This window comes from Trachypithecus francoisi, unplaced genomic scaffold (genome assembly GCF_009764315.1).
Source record: "Trachypithecus francoisi isolate TF-2019V2 unplaced genomic scaffold, Tfra_2.0 Lachesis_group3, whole genome shotgun sequence".
In the NCBI taxonomy this organism is placed as follows: Eukaryota; Metazoa; Chordata; class Mammalia; order Primates; family Cercopithecidae; genus Trachypithecus; species Trachypithecus francoisi.
Genome location: NW_022681468.1, coordinates 92,588,656 through 92,613,678, shown reverse-complemented (window position 1 = coordinate 92,613,678; position 25,023 = coordinate 92,588,656). Strand labels below are relative to the sequence as shown.

The following is a 25,023-nucleotide window of genomic DNA, read 5'->3' as shown; positions in this document are numbered from 1 at the left end:
ATTTACTTCTTCATGCTTTCCTCTAATTTCCAAATGTCTTACAATGGCCATGAATGGTCACTCTTAACCACTGTACCTCTTTGCAACTAAAATTCAATATTTTCTTGTGTTTGTTTCAGTCCTACTTTGCCAGAAATGTGCAGGCGTCAGGTGGACTGCCTGGAGAAGATGCTGCAGGAGAAAGTGAACCCGGACCATGAGGCCTCTTGAGCTTGTGAGTCTATGCCTTCATCTTGTTCTGGCTTTTTCTTTTCTTTTTTATCTGTTCTCAGAAAGTTTGCAGCTTCCAATACCATTTTATTTGCTCCTCCTGTGAGTGACAGACCAGAGTGTCCCAAGAATACTTAATGTATTTTGTGTCAGGGGCCTGTGGGTCAGTAAGGTTATTAATAAACATCGCCTCTTGTTCTAATTTAGGTCCCTCCTCTCCTTCATGCCTCTCTTCCTGCCCTGCTTTTCCTTTCGCTTCTCTTTCTGTCTGACCCTTTTCCCCTTCTCCCTGATATAAAGCATTCAGCCTTCATTTTAGCTCAACTTCTGGCACTTTTCCCATGACATTTTTTTGATGTTGGGTGGTGCTGTTACATTTTCATGGGGAATTTCATTCCGGACGAAATGCTTACTGTCCTAAATCAATTTGATGCAGGCTGATATGATGCTATGATCTGACAGGCATGGGAAGGTGAAAGGATCACTAAAATCGAGGCAAAATGTGGATGAGGAGGGAGAACACCTTGTTTTTAAAACAAATTCCTGTTTGACAAGATTCACTGACCACAAAACTACCCAGAACTTGAGAGGCCAGTATCATCAACCCTACATAAAAAGAAGTGATGTTTGAAGGCAGAAGGCATATTTGAATTTTGGTATTTCTTATTATCTTTAATAAGACAAAAAGAATTTAACAAGTTTATCATGTATATTTGGATATATGTATATCAATTTTATGTTCTATTTAGAGTTTGACCACCTCAACTTATACTTAGATAAGCCTTGTTTTATTCTTGCTGATTGTATTACACAAATTGAAGTGGCTACATTGCCATCATCAATACCCAATTCTCAGACACACACTCTCCAAAGTCCCCGAATATTGTCCAAATCCTGTTCAATTTTTTTTTTTTACCTTCTAACATTTTCTAAGTGCAACTTCAAACTGGAGGTTGTTTTCTAAACTGAAAAATATCAACTCCCCACCAACACACACACACACACACACACACACACACACACACACATAAATGCATGTGCTCTTTTCAATTTACTAAATTTCAGTTACTTTCTTCTAAAAAACACAATATTGCATCTCCTATCTGAGCTCTAAGGGAGTTACACGTGCCAATGAGAGTTTACTTAACCATGAGGAGGAAATATTTTTATATAGGAAAATATGTAAAGAGAAATGCATAATTTTGTATTGAATTATTTATACTTTGCAAATTAACCTATTGCATTTTTTCATATTCAAGAACACATTGTTCGTTTTTAACATGACCCAGACCACTGTTCTCAGAATGAGTGGAATGAGTGATGTCATGTTTTAACACATGATTAATTTGACTTCAAACTAGGGTCCTCATATTGTGAACTACTTTTTTAAAATGGAGAAATGAAAAGAAAGCTAAATTTATTAAGGAAAAAGATAGTTTCCTTTTTCTAAGTTCGTTATCATTAAACATACTAGTTTTATAGCATTAACAGAATTGCACCTGATTTTTGGTCTTTCCCAAATTGAGAAAGAAAATCTATGGGAACTCTGAATGAATTAGGCATTCAACTTCTTAAAGGTCACCCTTAACCACTGTACCTTAATAGCCAGAGAGGCAGGATCCTAAACTCAGCTAAAATCTCCACCAGAAATAGACACTAATCATACTTGACTGAATGTCTAATTTGGTTCTTTGTTTACTCTTTATTTTTCTGTTTTTCTTTCGATTAGATCATTCTTACCTGTTCTATACCAATAATCAAAGGGTGAGTATAGCTTTAAATGTGTTCTGTTTAATGCATAGTCATTTGTTATTCATGGAATAATATTTACTTTTTTTTAAAGGTATTTTCTCAATATTCATAGGCTTGCATAAGCATTGTTAGGATATGGTGGGGAAGAAAAGATGAAAAAGAGGAAAGAAGCTTTTATTGAGTGCCTACTAAGTAGCACACACTGTAACAGTTGCAGGCCTTCACTCATTGGTGCATGTATGTTGCACTAAGTGCTTTCTGATGTTGTCCTCACAGCATCACTGTGAAGTTACCGTCTTAACCTAGGATATAGATGAGAAAAATGGGGCTTAACAGCAACACACCCAAGATACACACAGCATGGCACGAAGCCGGGATTCAAACCCAGGCTTTGCTTCCCAAACGATGGCACTTCTGATGATTAGGAGCAGGCTTCATGTTTACAGCTGTGAGGGCCGTGACTCCAAGGAGAAAGGATTAAATCCTGGTGTTTGCTGCAACCAGAGCTTCTAAGCTGATCACTTAGAAGATATGATTTGGGGATATCTGAGGGGCCAAAAAAGACCTTGCAAATAATCACATGAGATAACATGCTGGAAATCACTGTGAAAGGTTTAATATAGCTATCATCGTATTAGCATGACAATATATGGGATACATTATAACACCCATAACAAATGTGATTCAACTTGGATGTACTAGTGACTTTCAGAAGGTTAGCATCTTTGTGCCTCTGTTTTACGTATTTTTAATTTTTAATTTTCTACATTTAAAGGCCATTGGTTCCAAGAAGCTCCTTTAAATTTTGATAAATAAATGTTCTGAAGATCATCTATGGGGAATTCTTCTCCCACACATAATAAGGTTGGATGCAAAGCACAGTTTTATGCCCTGTAGCACACATTTTTTTTTTTTTTTTTTTAATGCCCACTCTGTTTTAGCTGCTTCCAAGTCCAAGGCTGGGATCCACAGGTTGTGGGACAAGGAAAAAGAGTGTGGTGAGTATCGGGCTACAGTTCTCAATTCTCGAGGGATAAGATTTCTTATGAAAACCGGCAGCTTTTTTGTTCTTCCTCAGCCTTTTTAACACACAGCCAGGTCTCTCTGTTCAGCTGTGCCCGCTGTGGTTGTGACTGTACCGGGCTAAATTTATGCCGCTGACAACCCCCATTGAAGTGTCTCGGTGGCACAGAGTCAGTGGGAGTTATGTGTATATGAGCACCAGCAGACCTTGGCCCGCTGAGTGTAATAGCATATCTGCCTTGGGAGATTATGGGTATGATATGGGCCATGCGTAATGGATAGGGCAGTCTGTGTACAAATTTCAAATGACTTGCTACACCCCTTTAGGATGGTTGCTGTCAAAAGTATTAGCACGTTACACACACAACAACCACATATCATATTACCCATGGCCCCTGCTCCTACAGAATGGCTCCTCCCACCTCTTGCAGTAGGTAATTGCTTCAGGGTTACCTATTGAACACATTCAAAGGAGAAAACACTGGTGAATTTTATTCTTTGAGCTTGACTGTATTAATATAGAAGGAGGAAAATACCGACTGTGTTTAAATTAGCATGGACAGAAGTTCAAAGGGAATTACAGTGTAGAAGATATCTCTGGAAGATTTAAATTTCCAACCTGATGAGAACTGGCTTTAACATACTGAAGCTGAACCCAGGGGAAGGTTACATGGCTATGCACCTGAAAATCAAGACCTATCCTGATGGCAAAGCTTCACTTGTGATGTAAATAGAAAGGTAGGAGGATGCAGAAACTTTCACATCATGCACGATGCCTAAAACATTTATTTTTTAATCATATATTTTTAAATGAATCTGCCTCAGGCCTAGGAATCTACAAAAGTTGAAACAAGCTGAAGATCTGATTAGGAAACACTAGCATTCCTTGGTTAAGCATCCCCTTGCAGACTGGTGCAAGCACAAATTAAGCAGAATGCATTCTTCTTTTCTGAGCTGAGGGTAGACTTAAGTATGTGTCTTTTCTAGTCTTCCATGATAAAAGAGGCATGATAGACTAGATCAATAAAGACACTGATGCTATTACCATTCACAGAAAGATTAGTGGCAAAATGACCACCATGGAGATGGTGTGAGGTTGAATGTACACAACTTCTCTTTCAATGGTCAGGACCTCTTTTTTATAATCATGTTGAAAATCTGTTAACATTAGGAGCCATAGCATTGATTGTAGTATTTGCCTACATGCAATGTCTATAACACTATGGAAACCCATTCATCGTATTCTCAATATATTAGCGCCAAATGTATTCCAGGCACAGCATCAGTCTCTGGAGCTACAGATATAAACAAGCAACTACCCTATCTTTAGGACTATTGTTTCTATTTATTTTATCTTCATTAATAAATAGTGCATGCTATGTGCCAGGCACTAGTCTAAGTGCTTTATATATTTTAACTCATTTAATCATCAAAACAACCATATGTGATAGTTACATTATTATCCCCATTTTAGAGATGAGGTCATTGAGGCACAGATAAGTTAATACACCCAAGGCCACACACCTGGTATATTGGCAGACCCAGTACTTAAACCCTGGCAAATCTCATTCCAGAGACCCTGCCATTAATCACTACTTATGAGTTAACTGAAGAAATACACATGCAACTATTTTCAACATAATCACTAGTGACACCGAAGACCCCAGAAACTCCAGAAGCCCTGGCATCTGCAATATTTCGTTCAATGACTGGGCGAAACTGTAAAAAAGAAAAAAAAAATTCCTAGTACATTTGTAAAGGAACAAAATATAAAAGAGACAGATTCTAAAAGCTACCAAAAAGCCAAAACACAGTGAAATTTAATGGGGATAAGTGTGAGACGTTTTTAAATGCAATAAATCCTTTGTACAAGCCCCAGATGATTAAGATTTGACTCCAGGATATGGGGGCTCTTCCTTGATGAAAGGCTCCATTTAAAGTCAATCACACGGTGCAGTGGACAGACACTGTCCCTGATGGTAATGTAACTTCTGAGTAATGTACTTGTTTTCAGACACTTCTTAAGAGACTGGCAAACCAAGGTCAACTCAGGGAAGCAAATCTCTTGAGTCTAGGTCATATGGGGAACTGGGAACTTTAGCCACTAAAACAAAAGCAGTAGATTGAGGGGCATGAAAGTTTTCAAAGATTTGAAGGTCTACCATATGGTAAATGGATAAGATTTTATTATATTCCTTCTCAAGATAAAATCAGACAAGAGAAAGATATTTCCAATACATCGATTTTTGCTTTCATGCAAGGAACAAAGCTTTCTAAAAACAAAGTTTCCCAGTGGTAGCAGTCTTGGAGAGCATGAACCCTTCCCCTCCATCTCTCCAGGTGGCCCTGGCCAAACTGGCAGCCTTCACTCAGACCTTGTCATGTTTATGTTACCTTCCTTGAATCTGCAACTCCTGAAAATCGCTCCATCTGCATCTGTTTGATCATCTGTCCATTTCCAGAATTCTGGGTTCAGTGGGAAGTTGGACCAACGCCCTCCAAACTTCCTTCCAAGCTAGGATTCCATGACTTCTTGATTCCATTATGGAGCCTTGAATTCCAAAAAATTTTAAAAGCAGATTATCTGTTTTACAGATGGAGGAATGTCAAAGTGCTGAGTAACAAGCCAGAGTGAGAGGCAGACAATGACTCCCTCTCACACCTAGATTCCTGCTCACACTTGAATAACTGCTTCTACACAACCAACCATAACATCGTTACAGAGCAACTTAGTCCTAACCTTATTCTAGAAAATTGGTCTGCTCCCCAGTGGCCACTAGATCATTTAGCTGAGAGCTTACTATCATTTCTAAGTTAATTTGTGAGTTAATTGTAAATGTCAGGAAGCTCTGACATTGCAGAAAATGGTAAATTGTTGAGATAAACCAGGATCTGAAAAATCCTAAGTTGAATAAAGTTTGTTTTTTGACCAGTTTTTATCAGAAATATATGTTGACTTGTGAAGGGTCTGGAATGGCATCATATTGGAGTTGCCTCAGAAGATGGCCCTGCATTAAGTGCACACAGGATGATGGGATAACAAGTGCTTTCCAACTCCAAGACTTGCACAATACTCCACAATCACAACCTCTGTTGTCTTTTTATCTAAATGGCTATCCAACCAACAGAGCTTGAAAAAGAACAACTCAGTCTCTGCCTGTGCTTACTTCCAATTTGATGGTCTAAGATGGTATTCAGTGTGGTTACGTTTCTTTTGAGACAAGGTCTCAATCTGTCACCCAGGCGGGAGTGCAGTAGTGAGATCACCACTCATTACAGTCTTGACTTCCCCAGCTTAAGCCATCCTCCCACCTCAGCCTCTGAAGTAGCTAGGACTATAAGTGTGAGCCACCACATCTGGCTAATTTATTTTATTTTATTTTATGTAGAGACAGGGTCTCACTATATTGCCCAGGATGATCTCCAACTCCTGGGCTCAAGTGATCCTCTCGCCTCTCCCTCCCAAAGTATTAGGATTAGAGGTGTGAACCACCACTCCCAGCCCTCATTATTATTATTTTTTTTAACTTTGAACACATATGCATAGCTATAGCTACAGGTAAAATCACGACTTGTCTTTTCAATACTGCTGCATTGAGCAGTCCTGCTCTTCAGGAGTAGATATCTCCTATTTCTGTTCCTTGTCACTTGGTTATTTTCCTCCTGGCAAGGTCAAGCCCTTAACATCAGGATTATGTTAAAAGAAAGACCAATATTTTCAAAAACTTCTGGAATTATCAGGGTTATGCAAAATGGAGACTGACCTTCCTTTGTAGAGGGAGAAACCTGCATCTCCATCCCAAATGGTTCAAATCTCTATCAACTTCAACTTTGGAGTTTTGGCCAAATGTTCCAAATATCTCCTTTTTGCCCGTAATATCGGTATTTGCCACAATCTTACGTCTGATCATTCTCAGCAACACAGTTCTCCTGGTAATAACTTCACTTTCTACCATTTGTGACTGACTAATCCACAATGTATTGAAAATTAGAGTTAAATTAGAATGCTATGGTAATTAAGCACAAGATGGCAGGGAGCCTTTATTTTCTGACTTCTTTTATAAATATCATTTTCGAGGAGTGGCAAGTTGAAAAGCTGTATCCTGACATAGTTAATTAGACTCTTCCTGAGTTGACAAAACCCATGCCTTCATGGCAGGGGATCTATGTGCTGTGTTACCTAGAAGATGATATTCAGTTCCCCATCCATTAACATTTTAGGGAAGGTAACACAGGGCTTTTGCTACATGCCTTCCTCTATTCTCAGACACACAGGTCAAAAGAGAAGTCAATGTTAGGCTGAAATTCCTGTAAATTACAATCTCCAGTTTGTGGACCAGAGCCAAAGGGCTCTTGGCTACAAAGTGTAAACAGATCATTGTTGCCTCTTAATCTGGATAATTGGTCCCAAATGCTGTTGCCACTTTTCGGATCGATGGTTTTCATACTTTTTAAAGAATCTGGAACTTTTCTCCATTGGCAGGGAAAAGTTTGAAGTGTAATTCAGTCTTTTCATCAGCACTAAGACTCGTATAAACAGCTAAGTGATTTCATTTGGGGGCCTGCAGGCAGGAGGCTTGGGGCCTACTTCGAGAGTTCCACTCCATTTTCCCATGTCCATCCAGCTCTCCTTAGCTCCCACATTCAAGCCAACCACTGTGTGTTTACTTAACATGCACAGCTTCTGAAAGAGCTAAGCAGACTCGGCCACCTCTTGAAGATGTCGGCCAGATTTCAGAAGCAGGGCTATGTCTGATTCCAGCATAATATACTCTTATCAAAACATTCCTTGAGGGTGATGCGCTGTAATGAATTTGGCCTAAAATCAGTTGTTTTGGGACATCATCTCCTGAACAAAATCCCGGGGACATCATGTGAGAGAAGGCAGCGTGGTGTTCTGGGAAGAGACCAGGCTTGGGAAGGATTCCTAGGGATACCAACTGTCTGGGCCTGGGTCCCCCAAACCTTTGTTTCTCTATCTGTAAAACAGAGATAATAGTATATACCTTGTAAATTTATTATGAGGATTAAATGAGACAGTAAATGTAAAGGTTATTACTTTTAGGGGGACATTCCACACATTATTATTATGTAAAGCATTTTAAACTATATTTTTTAAGCCTATCCTTCTGCTTCAACCTACACAAAGAAATGAACAAAATTTTATTTTCCTGCGAAATCTCTGACTTGGACTTCAGCATTCCAAGAAAATATAACTTTTACTGTGGGTCTTGCAAGACAGTGACAAAATCTAACAGTGTTCTCTTAATTTGTTTTTCTTTTAGACCTTCCTCTTTGCCTCTTTCCAGCCACCCTAGTGACGTTCTTAGGCCATTGTTTTTCTTCTACATACTTCTAGAACACTGTTGAGTTCTCTATTAACTATTACTTGGCCAACGTTCTACTTGTCTAGTTCTTTTTATCTTCCCCTCTCACCCTGTCATTCTTGTATTTTTTTCTTTGAATTCCACTCAGTTTATCTCCATCTCTTCAGCACTGAGGCATCCTACGTAATGTAGTTTTCCAAGTGGAAGCTCAGCAAGGACTTACAGGAGATTTGGGAAACCAACTCCCTTCCTACTTCTGGGATAAGAAGATTAGACAAGAATGAGCTTGTCTACTTTGGCTTTTTCCATTAAATTTACTACTGCCCTCAGTCATTAAAAAATGGGAAAGCATGCCTCCCATTCACAGTCTGCAGCAATTTGTTTTCAGACAACATTGTAATAGCATTTTCTCTAGAGAGGAGGTATGGCATTGTACTTAAGTACAGAGATTCCAGAACCAGACATCTGGGGCTCAAATCACTTTTACAAGCAGTATAACCTTGGACCAGTTGCGCAACTTCCCTATGCCTAGTAGTCTTTCGCATTTTTACAAAATGGGAGTGATAGTATTTGCCTAGTACTATCTATGGTAAGCCAAACTGAGTTAATACATGTAAAATGCTTAAAACAGTGCCTGATTATCGTAAGCACCCAAGAAATGTGAGTTAATAATATTTCACCCTCATTCTGCTTTTTAGAAAACCCTATGTATACTTTACATCCAAATGCTGCTAATTTTCTCTTCCGGACAGTCTTATGTGGTCATCTTTCCCTGTACATCATTGAAAATGTGCTTTATATACTGTTCTTCCCTAATTCAGAACATTATGAAATAAGATCAAATAGCAATTCCAAAAACATCTTCTAGTTTACTCCATGCAGCCCATCATGTATTTATCATCAGCTAAAGTGGGATGAAACTTTTATTATGAACCCAAAATGCAACCGTAGTTTACCCCAAAGTTAGTAAGTCTGGGTTAGGTTTAAGAAAACCTGGTTTGAATTTTAGGTGAACCTCCTTTCTACTCTCAAATGTCAAGAGAAGATTTACAGTTTCAGGTGGATACCAAATGAATTTGGTAAGTTCATCTGTGTTTTACTTTGAGTTTGTCATTTGAATGAACTCAAATTTCATACAGCTTAATCCTCATATTTACAGTTTTTCTGCCATTTTCACCTCAGTTGATAAAAAAATTAAATAAAAATTGAGACATGCTGTTCAGTATGTGAGCAAATTGCAATATTACAGAATGCATACGCTCCTTTGTCTCAATGATAAATAAGTATGGAGAAAGTATCATATTATTGGTAAAATGTGCTTCAATGAGTCAAACTATTCTTGGAGAATATTCTTCTTTATCTACTATGACATTTACTTGCCATGAAATTCCAAACTGATCAGATAATAATTAATAAAATTGTCTGTTTCCATCAACTTTTAAAAATCTGCATTTTGGAGATCAGTTTTATCCCTGGCTCAGTTAAACTGTGATTTTAAAATCAAATTTGTATGATTTGAACTTTCTTCATTTTTTCATTTCATCCCCCAGAAGTCAGAAGCCCAGACTTTAAGCTAGCTAATTTCCTAAAATTATATGTTAGAAGTTTGGGCAGATTTAAGGACAGATATTTTATGTCAAAATGATAGGTTCACAGTTCCTGATTGATGATCTTGTATATATAAATGATATATGCCCATTAGACACAGGGGTCTTCTGGGATAAGGAGCTTAAGCAAAAGTGAGCTTAGAGAAGTTTCTAAATCCTAAGTTTGCAGAGACATGGGCAACATGCTTCCAGTTTCTGTTTTATTATAATGCAAAATAATCTTAAATAACTTACATATGGAGATTAGTATATCAATGAGCTCTGAAAACATTATTTTCCCTAAAACTGCCTGTTTCACTACAACAGTTAAGTAGAAGCTCTGTAGTTTCATTACACTAAATGCCTGCTTTTTAATTTAACTAAACAAAGTCATACTGGGATAAAGTTTTTTCCTTTAGAAATGTATACTATGTAAAAGTCCCTTCAAACACCGCTACTATCTTTTCATAAGTTAACTACATTTTGTACTATTTTAAAAATTAAAACCTGGAAACATAAAAGTCATTTTTTCTTCGAATTTGTAGTCCCAAAACTACTGCTCATAAAAATAAACTTTACAACATCTTTGAGAATCCAAAAGAACCCCGGTCAAGATTTTTTTGGCTAGAAAAGAAAGCAGTTTTGATATTCAAAAATTTGGCTGTTCTTAGTCAATCCCCAAAAGGGAAAAATCAGCTAATCTTAGCAAGATGGTAAATTTAAGTGATTCTGTAATCTAACGTAGTCCTAAATCATGTTTTAAAATATGATCAAACAGTAGAGACTGGGAAAAGACAGAAACTTTAAAAATAACTCAAAATAGAAAAGTTGAACATTTCTTTAAGAGGCTTTTCTGTTTCTAAATTAAAGCATGAATAGCATCTGAAAAATAGCAGCAAAGTTTGTGCTGGCATATTCCACTTAATAGCAACAAAAAATTTCACTTAATGTATTCTACTACTGGATCATATAAAACAGTATGAAACATCAGATTTTTGTTGGTCAGATATTCTGGGTGTCATCCTAGAGAACAAGCCAGCTATGGACTCAGCCATACACAGGCACTAACATTCATGGAACATATGACTCTGCACACACACACACACACACACAAACATATATACACGAAACCTGACCAGGCTCTGCTCTGGATCCTTGATAACTCTGGCATATTGTAAGCCCTGGAAAGAATTTCAATCTACATGGTTTGAAAATAGGGGCCTTTTAAATATGCTGCATACAATTTGTGATGGTCATCTCTAAAATGAGGCTCCATTATCCTTTTCCATTTTGAATGAATGAGGCTAATTAATTTCAGGCCATACTTGATGAGGTCAGCACCATACGAGGGGTGCGTGCTAGACATTGCTAATCTCTTTCAGCTGAGAGTGATGAATTAAAGATGAAGCATGCCTTTGCAGGCCTAATTTAGAATGTATATCAAAAAACCTACAGCAAATAATACTATACCCTACAACAAAGGAAAACTTGTTCTCTCAGGCTCCCTGAGTTGTGTTGATTTTAAAGACATTTTCAGTCGTCTTTGGAATTCCAGCTGTGGATGGATGAACCATATCAAGAAAATCAAGCCATCTCTCACACATGGCCATGTGGACAAGAAGTGGGATTAAAGGAAAGAAAGAAAACAAAAACAAAATACAACGATCTGGGTTTGATCCCTTGTGTATTAAAATTCCACCTACACATTAGGCATTTTTTTCAGAGCTACCAGACTAACAAAGATCCCAAATTAGCAATACCTGTATTCAAGCAATGACCACCCAGCTCTGCTGGGACATTTCACAGCAATGTGCTAAATGAGGCAGCCTTGTTTTTAAAGCAGATATCCTAATGAGGCTTATTAGGTTTTTCCATGTCTCTATTTTGAAAGCCAATAGAGATTGACCAGGTAGATAACGTGATACCTTTTGTTATGCCAAGAAAGAAATTGTAATACGGATGCCTCGAGGCCAAAATGTTCTTATGAAAGTTAATGCTAAGCCAGCTTCTGAGTTGGGAAAAGGGAGGTACTTGCTGATCTGAACTCTAAAGCGAAGAACGAATTAGTCATAATTTCTCAAAGATGAGTATTACCTATTACAAGTCCCTAAGGGTGGCAAGGAAGGTGGTTTTGCCCAGAGACTGGGGAACATAGCTTGCAAAAATGTTTTCAGCCTATCTAGCAAAAAAAAAAAAAAAAAAAAAAAAAAACCCTGACAGGTTATTCTAATGCATTGGAATTTCCAACTAACTGGTGGTACAACGGCTCCTGACTTTGTATCCCAGTAGCCCTCACTAGAACAAAGCTGCTTCGAATTAGGTCCAATCTGCATGCTGAATCAATCTTTCATCCCTTTGATTGCTTCCGAAAATATTTATATTTCTTAATAATGCACATTTTGTCTTGCAACTTCTGATTAAACCCAGACAGGGGTTCCAAAACAGGCAATGGATATGAAAGGGTGATTTGGGACAGGAAAAGAAAAATAAAAAATACAGGTTTTTCCCATTGGGGAACCATTAGAGAATATAAATCTAACAATTTGAGTGATGGAGGCATCAGAGGACCATTGTGATAAATACAGATTGGAGTATTATTGTGACTTAATGGAGATGACAGAATATTCTTATTACTGTGTGATTCTTCATTGTAGCCTCCACTATTTAGCTGGTGAGTTTAATAGGTTTTATGAAAAACTACTGTGAGAGAGACCTAGAAAAATTTTATATTACAGCCAATAATAACCCAATAAAAGTATCACATCATAAAATAGAGAAATGGTTATGATAGGGACATGATCAGATAATCTAAAGTGTCTTTTTTGTTGAGCAAGGAGCACAGCGTAAGGAAGACGCTTTCATGGGGTGAGGATTCCTGGTTTGGGGGCCAAGAGAAAGCGGTCCAGTTTCAACTGCATCACCAACCAGGTCAATGACCCTAAGTAAGTCCTCTAACCTTTACAGACCTCAGTTTTCTTTCTTTCTTTCTTTTTCTTTCTTTCTTTCTTTCTTTCTTTCTTTCTTTCTCTTACTTGGAAAATAATGGAGGTAAGGATTTTCTTGCAAGTTTTGAATTCTATGGTTTTCTAAAGAACCATCGTTGTTTTAAGTATTCAGTACTCTCTGGAGGCAAGAAAAAGAAAAAGGATACTTCCTCTAATGCTGAGTGTCCTCAAGACAGTCTCCAAGAAGCAGGAGCCATGCCCTCACACAGTGCACTGTGTCACGTGCCCCTACTCACCTCTGCAGAGATGGCTGTTGCTTCTCTGTTCCTCTTTTTTCCTCTTGGGGACCATAAGTGAAAGAAGTACACAAGTGCAACGTCCGTAGATCCATTTGACCCAAGCAACTCATTTTAGAGATGAGGAAAGTAAAGGCCATAAAAGTTGAGGTCACCTACTTAGTTAACTGGTAAAGCTAGAATTTAAGCGAGGTCTCCTTATTTCCAAACCAGCACCTATTCTGCCATGACACACTGCTGCAGAGTCTAAGGAATTTTATATTCTGAAAAGAAGTGGGGTTTCTTGTGAGCATTCAATACAATTTAAGACTTCTTGTAATTGGAAACAGGAACATAGGATAGGGCAGTAGCTTTGAATTGTGACTTCCTGGATTTGAATAATATGCCTCCACCTTACTAACAATGTGAATTTCAGGCAGGTCTTTAAACTCTGTAAGTCTCATTCTGCTTGGTTTTCATTTTTTCTCTTGGATAATAGAAATAATAGCAGTATTTACCGTAGAGAGTTGTATAGAGATTGAATAAAGTTACATAAATAAATGGTGACCATAGTTCTGGTATATAGTAAATGTTAGCTGTTATTAGTATCATCATAATTTTAGTTTTATTTTTTTTTTTGAGACGGAGTCTCTCTCTGTCGCCCAGGCTGGAGTGCAGTGGTGCGATCTTGGCTCACGGCAAGCTCCACCTCCCAGGTTCATGCCATTCTCCTGCCTCAGCCTCCCGAGTGGTTGGGACTACAGGTGTCTGCCACCATACCCGGCTAATTTTTTGTATTTTTAGTGAAGGCAGGGTTTCACCGTGTTAGCCAGGATGGTCTCGATCTCCTGACCTCATGATCTGCCCACCTTGGCCTTCCAAAGTGCTGGGATTACAGGCGTGAGCCACCTCGCCCAGCCATCTTCTCCTTTATTTACATAATGATGAGTGAAAAAATCCTGAAAGGAACCCAGGAGAAATAGGTTAAATAGGTTCATAGTCCATCTGTGCTCCTATTGGCTCCATGACCTCAGTTTACTCATCAATAAAATGGGAATTCAAAATCTCTTCTTGTACAGGACTTCAGTAAAAATCAAATGAATCATGCATATGACCACATTTTTTAAACAGGTAGAGTCCTATAACAATACAAGTGTTGATGGTTTTATCAAAATGTAATTATCCCTAGGTTGGAAAGCCTCTGGATGCTCAGAGTTGGTTAATAAATAATAAAACGAGATAATGCCCCTGCTTTGCTTCTCAAATAAATCAACTTAAAAAAAGAGATATCTAAAATACCATTAAATCATAAAAGAATAAATGCATGTCCCCAAGTATCACTGCCATCTATTGAATTCAGTTCTACTGTTCTCTATTTAAACTTGCAGTTCTCTTAGAATTAGATCTTACCAGAGCATTAGAGGACTATTAGGTCACAGGGTTTACAACAGTAAACTTACTCTCTTCTTTGCCTTCCAAGTGAGGGAGAGAAAGACCTAAAAGTTAAAACACACACACACACACACACACACACACACACACACAAACATTTTATGAAATGTTAAATGATGACCTCCAAGAAGCCTTCATACCCTCTCGAAAATATTGCCAACCTTTGCTATTGACCAGCTGCTTATTGTGCAAAACTTAAAAATATATTCATTATTGAGATATAATTTTGTTTAAGCTAAAGAAGCATCAGGGGATAGAGAATTGTTTTGTACATGGGATTAGTAAAGAGTTGGGGCCTAAAAGTGTATGTCTATTTTAAAAAGAAATTTTCTGATTGCAGATAACTTCTCAATTTGATTTAGTGTCGAACGATAGTGATGGGGTTGATAAGTGAGCATTCATCGGTAATTCATCTTGTGCTGGTAGAAATTTACAGCAAAGCAGTGCTTTCCCAACAGTGACAAGCCCTATTAATCTTCTTCAGACACATTTCAATAGGTGCTCCCATCTGTGGCCAACATCTAAACACTCTGGCAACACTGGCGACTTGAAGACACCTTCATTTCAAGTTACACTAGTGAAAATGTGATACTAGATTGTACTCTATTTTTTAACCTAATTCTCTCTCTTCATTCAATTAGCCTTTCTTGCCTGGATTTTTCTACTCATGTGTAACGTCATTTTCTAGGGAGAGCACTCAAAGATTTGGTTTCTTAGAGATGCACAATCTCCCCCAAGGTTAGCAACCAACAACTTTTTTTACAAATTAAAATTGCATAGATTCCAGTTCTGACAGTCGTTGGCCTCTGATCATGCATGTCCTTAGAAAGTAGAACCTGTTCAAATAAAGCCCGCCTGTGCATCGAGAAGGCTGAGGAAAAGGGGAAGGCTCTAGAATCCATTTGTGTTCATATTCAAAATGCACTTTATTATTCTGAACTATGATGTAAATTTCAGTGTGAGGGAATGCTGGAAAAGGAGAGACAATTTGAAGAGGGTGGTGAAAAAGAAGCCCATAATTCAAAATATGTTTGCCCAATATATTCAGTCCATAGGATGAAATCTCTCTCCTGTCCTTTTGCATCATTGGAGGACCTCCTGTTAGAGCAGGAAATAAAATAATCACTTTAGTAATAGATTATTTCACTTAAATTGCCTTTATTCTACCAGCAACATGCTCTGGCTGTCTGCAAGTTCAGACTAGGTGAAAAATGGGGAGGGGTTGTTTGATTTTGGATTGCACCTAAGTGCTTTTTTTGTGCCATTTTCAACCTCATAATGGGTTTGGTCTTGCAAAAAAATTGGATTTCAACAGCATTTTTCCTGTGCACTTTAGAAATCTTTCAAAAGAGAAAATTCTCTGACACATTCTTATTTAGGAAAGGTTAGATATATCTGCATAATGGATGGACTTTTTTTTAACTTCACTGAACTTTTTTGTCATATGTGATCTGAATATATATGTGTGTGTGTGTGTGTGTACACACACACACATATGTTGGGGAGAGTGTGTACACATGTACGTGTGCTCCTATATGTTACTGGTTTGTATGTGAATATACTTACATATAATAATATCAGCATTCTCAAAAAATGTCTCTCTCCTTCACACAAACTATTTTTCACAATGATCATTTGAGTTTATTGTAGAGCTCAGTAACCTTATTGTAGGTGGCAAGTTTAAATGTGCCATATTAATAACTTGTTATCCAAGACAAATTAAGTTCTTATGTGTCAAAAGCACTCGGCACTGGATTATCTACAAGACAAGTATTTATTGAATAAATGTTGAGTCCAATTTCATTTTAATGTGACTGACTGTATGTTTCAGCCTCTTAGGCAGAGATAAAAAACACTCAGACCTATAACTGTGTTGCAACATTACACCTAACTTGTCTATTTCTATTATTGTGTCTTAACTTAGAATATGGAAAGAAGGGTTTTTTTTTTTTTTTTTTTTTTTTTTTGGTTGTTGTTGTTCTGAAGAGCAAAGAGAAAGATAGAAAAACGGCTGGCATTCAGCCTAAAGAGAAATCATTGAAACAAATTAATCCTATGCTGTTTAAATTGACATGGTAATCCATCATCAGAGAAGGCAAACTCTGAAAGCAATCTAGAATCTGCCCTGCTCTTTCACTGGCCCTGGAGGCACAAAGACAGATAGTAAAGGAAGGAGGGGGGAAATCATAAAAGTTAGGAATGCCAGAGAAAATAATAAAATTGGTGGTATCAGCTCTCACTGTCCTGCCTCTGCAAACCTCCTTTGGAAAGGAGAGGTTAACTCTCAACAGTTGCTTTCCCAACTTTCCCCCTAAGTGGTAGGTCTCTGGAGCTGAGCTCTAAAAGTCTACCTCCTTCTCTAGGCTGTCAGGCTGCTCACCTCAGTCTAACCATTGCCTGCCGCGTTTAAAAAGTTGACCAGCCAGGAGCTTGGCAGGACCCACAGAAACAGTTCAGTTTGCGCAGAAACTTTCCCAACATGGTAAGGGGCTTCATTTATGGGGTTTAGGATTTGGATGTCTTTTTATTTTGTTTTGTTGTTGTTTGGGGTCTTTTGGTGGGAGAGAGAGTGAGAGGGAGATGTTTTCTTCATTTTTTTCTTCCTATCTTATTTTGTACTTGATGAAAAAGCATGTTATTGTAGTTTTTAAAAGAAAACTTTTGTAATATCCCTAAAAACTTAGGCAAGACAGCATGCCCTGTCACTTGTCTGTCTTTTATTTTGGAGGCTTATTTTTCAAATCTCTCTACAATTCAAAAATCCTGCAATGTTAAAATTTGCTTTTAAATTCAAAAAGTATATAAAACTGTAAAAGTGAAGTGTCCCATCTTAGTAGATAGTTAAGATTTTTAAAATAAAAGAAATTAAAACTTATTAAGAGCTTCATTGTTCAAACACACTGAATCCTAAGAATTGTTTTTTCTCTTGGACTTAGTTTATGTAATGTCTATGTGTTTTGTTTTTTAGGGGAGGAGACATTTTACAGAACATACCTTTCTCATTACTACCTGGACATACCAATTTGAACACAAAAGTGAATATTATGTTTTTCAATTTAATAATGCATTCGACTCTAAAGGCGAGACAATTTGAAAATATTTTTAACTTCAAAAATTCACTCTGTTAACAATAGACAGTATGTGAAGACAAAAACCCAAATACCTTTGTACCAAAAGCAAAAGGCAGAAGGATATCAATGTAAACCCTACCCAACAGCTGCCCTATTTTAATTTATCTAGGATAGTGTTTCTTCTTGTTTATTTAAAAAAACTTAGTGTGTTACTGAAACTTCAGAATAAACATCGCACCTCTTTTCTATAATTAGAATTTTTATTCACTGATTTTAAAAAGGGAGTGAATAATTCTTGTATACTGACTAATGCTTTTTAAAATACATACTCATAAAAGACAAATTAAAGGCATTTCCAGAGTAAATGGGAAAGGAGGGTTAAAGACTCATATTAAATATTCATTCATCCACAGCCATGCCAGTTGCAATTTTAAGAGTTGTTAGGAAAGAAGAACAGGTTTAGTTGTTTGTTTTTAATAGAACCTGGGGGGTTGAAGTAGTAGCTCTTCAATAACTGAACATTCAAATTGCACTTCCTGAAAAAGATTTGATACTTTTGAATTTGTTTTCAATTTATATACCATGTAGACTTTAGCAAAATAGTATCTAATTTTAAAAGCCATTAAATTAACCAATATCACATGTAAGAAAAATAAATGAGTAAATAAACATCGTCTTTATCACTCAGAGGAGGCTAAGAAGAAAAGTATCTTTAAAATCCCCACTACTTAAATATCACAGTACTACTATCTTTTTAATTACTTGGTAATGTGGCAACAAAGTATATGCAAAGAAATTGCAACATATCTTTAGAAGTAAATAAGTTATTAACATACATTCTACAAAGAAATGGGCTTCCCCAATTTTGCTAACTTCTCCCTGATGTGATGTGACATGGTCCTGCCAAGAAATAACCAATGTGACATTTTTCACTGAATTCAATATTCCCTTCCTTTAAGGTTCTCAGTTTTGCTTTAAACTATTTAAAGTGACTTCCTCTCAATCAATTTACCTCAGTCAAGTACATAGAAATCTCCTAGATAAGGTTGATTAATTTATTATGAATTATAATAGATGGATAGGAAAAATATCTTTATCTACCTTGTATTCAAACTAAAAAGAAAAGTATAAATTTTATTTAAACAATACACTTTGTAAACTCTCAAGCTAATACTTCCTATGGTCAAGAAGCTGAATATGATGTTAAACAGCCTTCTCTTAATTTTACACAGAAGTTCTTTATTTTTAACATTCACCTTCAACTTTTCCAGAAATCAGCCTTTTAAGAGGAGAAATGAGGTTGTAACTAGCTTGTGCATGTTTCCCTATTATGACACTATGTCTGTCTCTGTCCACCTACTTCTTTATATTGAAACTGTCCCCCCCCCAAAAAAACTTATAAAAACCAATAGAATGGAAATAACTCCTTAAACTATTTTTCTCCAACTGCAATTCACCTTGAGTTTGTGTTTTAAGAAAATTTAATTAAATCCCTTTTGTTGTTCTGTTTGTATTTTCTTTAAGTACTACTGATGCAGCTAATTAACCATATTAATTTATCTGGGTATTTGCCTTACTAACACCTTCACATTTAAATGACTGGCACTTGATACCATTTGATTAATGCTTTTTCTTGACATACCAAAAATTAACTGCCATTTAGAAGATTTCATTACCAGGCTCTTGAGAAAGAGAAAAATGTAGAACCAGACAATAATTCCTCACTCTGTCCACTGCTAAGTATGAACTGATGTCCACATGGCTTTAGATGCCTTTGGAACTTTCTCAGCAGGAGTTGCCTTACAATATAATATTGGTATTAAAGGCATGTATAGCCACACCACACTTGATTAAATGGGCAGAGAGCCCCCTTATGCCATCACCTCTAGCTATAGCCTATTCTCCTTTAATTCTTCAATCCATTGAAAAGTAAAATAGACCGAGTAGTACATCCCTGAATTTTTAAACATTTTGGCAAAAGATGCTCACCTTTTATTTAAATGCCCTGCCAAAGTTACCAAACTGCAAAATTGATGGTTTTACTTTGAAGTGTCTTTCTGTGATTTTGCAAGCCACAAAAGCTCTACCATAGCTAAGTTGCTTCAGCCTGTATTTCAACAATGGTGATTCTAAGGAGCTCATTCAAAATTCTTTTTTGCACTGCCTTCTGCCTTTTTGCCAGTACACATGAGTGACAGCCTCTATCTAGTGCTTGAGTATATGAACCTTTAATCCATCAAGGAACTTCTAACACCATAAGAATATACACACCCACGTGCATACACCTTCATGCATGTAAGTATCATACAACTACCCATTAGAATGCCACCAGGTTTGAAACCAGCAGCATATATTTTTCTAATCTCATCCAGATTCTATGGCTGTAATTTGGCTACTGACAAAATTCTAAAATTAGCTTTTATTTAAATGAAATAAACCATGTAATTTTTTTTTATTTATTTAGTTTTTTTAGTTTTTAAAACTCGCTGCACAGCAATCTACGGTTGTATACATGGTTAGAAATATTTTTTAAATGGACTAGGCGGTCAGTTAAATACAAGAAAATATTTCACTATATTATATTTTCTTATTCCCTAAAGTCCATCTCCATGGAGTGTGCTGCGGGTGATGGATGAGACTGTTGTCTCTCTGAATGGAAACCTGCTTTCATAGGAAGGGTGGAGGTGGGAGAGGACCAGTGAAGGGCAGAGCTCTAAAATTCTGGCAACTACAGTGAATATACCCTTTCTTCCTTTTTTCCTTCTTCCTTTACTCCCTCCCTCGCTTCCTTTTTGCTACGTCTCCTTTTGGTAGATTAGTGTAGTTAACCTTCGTTCCGGCCAAGACCAAGAAGGGTTAATGGAGACCCGGCTCCTGACACCCTCCAGGTCAGCTTGGCTTGCGAACTTCCAACGCAGGAATTAGAGGATTACCGAGGAAGGAATGCGAGGTACCCGATAGCCTCATACCTGAACATGGTCGCTTCAATCCACTGGGATTCATTTAAAAATAATAATAATAAATTATCTTCTGGAAAATGGTTAATTGGATCTGCAGCTATATTTCCTGTTGCACCGAAGAGCCAAGCAGGGCAGCCTGGATTGGATCCCTCAAGCTGCCAAGAAAATCGAGTAATTGGAGGGTGGTGTGGGGGTGAACCTTTCTAAATAAATAAACAAACGTAGGTCGCTATCAGTTGCTTTAGGGAGCGCAGATATTTAGGAAAAGGCCAGGAGCGGGAAAAGGAAGAAGAAACGAAAAAGATTCTCCCCTTTTCTTACCTTTCGCCCCTCCTCTCCCCTCCCGAAATTTGCGCCTACTTGATTATTTGCAGCTGTTTCGAACCTCAAGGTTTGTACACAGTAGCGAGCGAGACTTGCGCTTGGAGAAGTGAAAAGCCATTTTCGCGCCAGGACTTCGCTGCTTGAGTTTGGGGGTTTTGCTTTCCCTCCCAGCAAACTCCCCTCAAAGCCTTGCTAACTTCAACAAGCCCTGCCAGCCTTTACTCCTTGGCCACTTGGGTTCGCAGTACCCAGCCAAGGGCCCCGATGGGTTTCCATCGCTGGGGGTGGCCTGATACCCCCAAAGCTGAGTTCCCGCCTAGGAGAGGACGCAGACGTCCTGGGGCTTCCTCGGGGTCTGTCACCCTGCCCCCTGCCTTCCTCCTCGGCCTCAGATGTCGTCCCACCTGCCCACGAACAGGGAACCTGGAATTCACTCTCCCGGCAGTCCTCAGCGGGTTCTGCCACCCGGCGGCCGCCCCTGACACCAAGTGGGTGGGAGGAAGAGGCAGCTGGCGGGGATGGGCCATTGAGACTTCTTGAAAAATATTAAAAGACAGGATAGGGTAGAGATTTCTCCGGGAGAAAGTTCGAGGGTGCATCGGGTCGCGGCTGGGAGTACCCGAAATGCCAGCAGGAGAAATGCAACCCGTTAGGCCACACCTTTAATCCCCGAGGCTGTCTGGAGAGACTGCGTGTGGGGGACTTCCTGGTGTTCCCACACCACGCCTGCAATCCACTCCCGCGGCCACCTGGCCACTGCCACTCGCGGCGAGAAGCCAGTGGCTCCCAAGCCCTCGGCCCCGCGGCAGCCCGCGCAGCCTTCACCCTGAGCCGGCACCACGAAGCCTGGCCGCAGCGGACTCCCTGCAGCTTGCTGCGCCCTCGCGTCTCCCGTCGAGTAGGGAGGAACAAGAGGCCTGAGCCGGGGAGCTCCCTGGCGGTGATCGGGCCGCCCCCCTTGAGGCCTGCTCCCCCCTCTCAGCCTCGCCAAATCCCTGAAAGCCCAGTTCCCCTTCGTCACCCCGGGGGCTTCTAATCACTCGGTATCGATTTCCCTAACTCTTTTCATCCTGTTGAAGACACATCTTAAAACACTCCAGCCCAGAGTGTGCTCTGGGCTTTATCCACACTAATAAAATGATTTACCCTTCTCTCCGCGCTCTCCTCACAGAGGAAAATCGTTCGAGCCCCGGCTATTTGTGTGTGATCAGTAAATATTTAGTGCGGTGACATCCTCAGCTAGGCTTCGGATCGATTCGGGGCCCACCGGGAGGTGCGCACGGTCCGGGCGGAGCCGCGCCGAGCTCGCCGAGGGGGCTCCTCCCGCCCTCGCCGCCGGCCGCTGATTTACTGCCCCTGCAACCAGCTGAGGGGGGCGAAAGCGCGCCTGGAAAATTGGCTTTTCAACCTTTTACTTTTGACATTCAGCCACTTCCCCAGGCTCTAATTCTCGCCCCCACTCATCCCTCCCGCCCTACTAAGGGGTGCCCTGTGCGCCTTGCGAGCCCTGCCAGCGGCAACGCGCGGCGCTCGCGCCCGCCGGCCCTGGGACCACCTATCACAGCCCTGAGCCGCGACACGGGGAGGCCCTGGCCCCTGCTATGGGGGTCGCCTCCTTAGAGGAGAGATGCTCTCCGCCCGCCCACACCTCTGAGGGAGGAGAGGGGGTGGAGAAGCCGAGAGCTGCATCAGCTGGACTACAAGCCGCTCTCCCTGCTACCCTTTCTCCGACCCCTCGGCCTTTCCCCTACTCTAGAGACTGATCCTCGACGTCCATCGGGCGGGATGGCGTCGGGTGGGAACGTTACTTTCCTCCCAGAAAAACTCCCCTCTCCTAAGACGAGAAAAAACGCTTAGCTTGGAGGTGTTAGGTGGAGGCCTCCTGCCCTGATATTGGCTGTGAGAGGGCTGCGGCCGTGACACTGTCGGTGTCCCTTGGCCCTCCGGGCCTTCCCCGGGCGCAGACGATTTCATTAGTGCAGGGCCGCACTCTGGACCTGGACATCGGGCAGTAGGCTCGACCTGGAGTAGGGCACTGCAGGGTCCCGCCGCTTCCTACGGGACCCGCTACCTAGCTCTGCTACGTTGCCCGAGTAAGATGTGAGGAATCCCGATCCTCGGACTCCACTACTCTTGGGCCGGGACTTCGGGCCTGAAAGTCTCCCGCAACGTCGCCCACCTGTTAGCGAGCTTGTTCCCTTCTCACCTGGGGCCCGGGCCTTTGCAACTCCCCTGGGGCCCAAGGAGGAAGGGGCATGACCTTGCTGAGTCTAGGCACCTCTCCAAAATGCTAGCGCCCTCTCCTTTGTCCTACACATGATTTTCTAAACAACCTTATCTGCAGACTATATCTTTATACTAATGCAAACTTAATTGGTCCGTCTTGACTGTCCATATAAAACAATTTAATTAGGGTGCTTTCTTGCTTTGGAGAGCAAAGGAAAAAAAAAAAAAAAACCCTGCCCAGTGCTTATTGTATTTAGCACCAATACAGGCAGAAAATGTAGCACAAGTTTTTGGTTGAAAGAGCACCTCTGTGCCCATTGAAGGGCGTTGATCCGAAAAGACAGAAAGGACAAGTAAAATCGATTTGAAGCGACCCTCTCTGTCCCTTTCACACCATTCAGAAACTCCATTCCTTCTAAGACAAAGACCAGCGCCTTGGGAATTCTCAGGGAAAAAGAGGACTCTAGTCCCACAAGTCTAGGGCACTTTTAAAAAAAATCCTCAATATTTCACTGAAAACTCACACTTGATGCTGTGTCCCCCAACTGTGGGTTCCACAGATGTCCCCTCCAAAGTGCCAAGTTGCAAGGCTGACAGACCCCCTCTCCCCTGCCTGTTTGGCCTTGTGGCCAGGCCAGGCCAGCCTTTTAGGGTTAACGTAGCCCTCACCTTTGACCTCCGAGATCGGAATGGCTGCCAGCACTACAACTCTGGCCAAAGTTAAAAGAAAACCACAACAAAAAAAAATGTTTTCTGCTTCCAAACCCAGGGAAACCAGTTCTGGTTCAGCCGCTTGAGCCACCTTACCTAATAGCAACCTCCATCCCTAACTTTTTTTTTTTTCCTTCTTTTGCAAAGAACTGCCTGAGCCATCTCTGAAGGAGGGAATTTAAGTTGTCAGGGCTCCATGGCTGAGTTGTGGGTGGGGTGACTTTCTTGGTCTAACTGGTCCTCCGTTAGGAACCCCCGAATGCCAGGTTATCCCACTGGTGCCCGAGCTGGGGAAGGCAGTCATCAATCAGAACTGGCAGGAAAGGGAGAAGGGAGAGGAGTAAGATGGGCAGGGAGGGGAGGGAAAAGGCCAGGCTGTGATCACCTTCACCTGCCCTGAGCCCGGCCTTCCAGTTCAACTATTCCTCGACCTTCTGCTGGGGATGAAGGGGGTGGGGGCGAAAGGGAGGGGGCACCCCCGAGTTACACAAGTGGCCTCCTTCTACTAAGAGAATGAGTTCACCTCCTCCCCAGAGGAGCCTCACCATCCATCCACTCAGTATAACTGATGAGACAAACCGCAAGGAAAAACTTCTGTAGCCCATATTTATGGTATTAATGAATAGTTAAAAAAGATTTACACTTCTTATGATCAATATTCTGAGTTATTTTGCTCAAAGTATATAATTACAGTGTCTTCAGAGTTTTCATCATTGTTTGAGGTGGCAAAACCATTTGTAATTTTCATTAGCCAGTAAACATGTAATTAACATTCAGCACTGTGTTTAACTTAATTCCTGTTTAAGACAAGGACAAGAAGCAGCCGAAGAGCGTTAGTTCCATTTGTCAAGTCTGACATACATCTTACCATAACAGTTTCCTAAAATAAAAGATCCGTGTTTCCCCATTATTCTTCTCTTAAAACAAAACAAAACAGAAATCCATTAGTTAAAACTGTATTAAACTGTGAGAGGCAGCATAGTTTATATTCAATTTTCACTAGTTACCATATTCCTGCTTCCTTTATTCGTTTTGGGGAGTAGAGAAAGGGAGGAGGTGAATCAAGCATTCATTATCTGAAGGCATGGAATGGGGAACCCCTCCCCCCAAAAGAAATAGATTTCTTTCTCAGGAAAGTTCTAGAATGAGGACCGGAAAGGG

The 25,023-nt window shown here is 40.0% G+C and overlaps 1 protein-coding gene across 3 annotated transcripts in view; it reads right to left on the bottom strand.

Annotated features, from left to right (window-relative positions):
• Positions 1 to 25,023, bottom strand: part of LOC117070159 (centromere protein V-like) — a 202,403-nt gene that overhangs the window by 171,204 nt on the left and 6,176 nt on the right. The window lies entirely within an intron of this gene.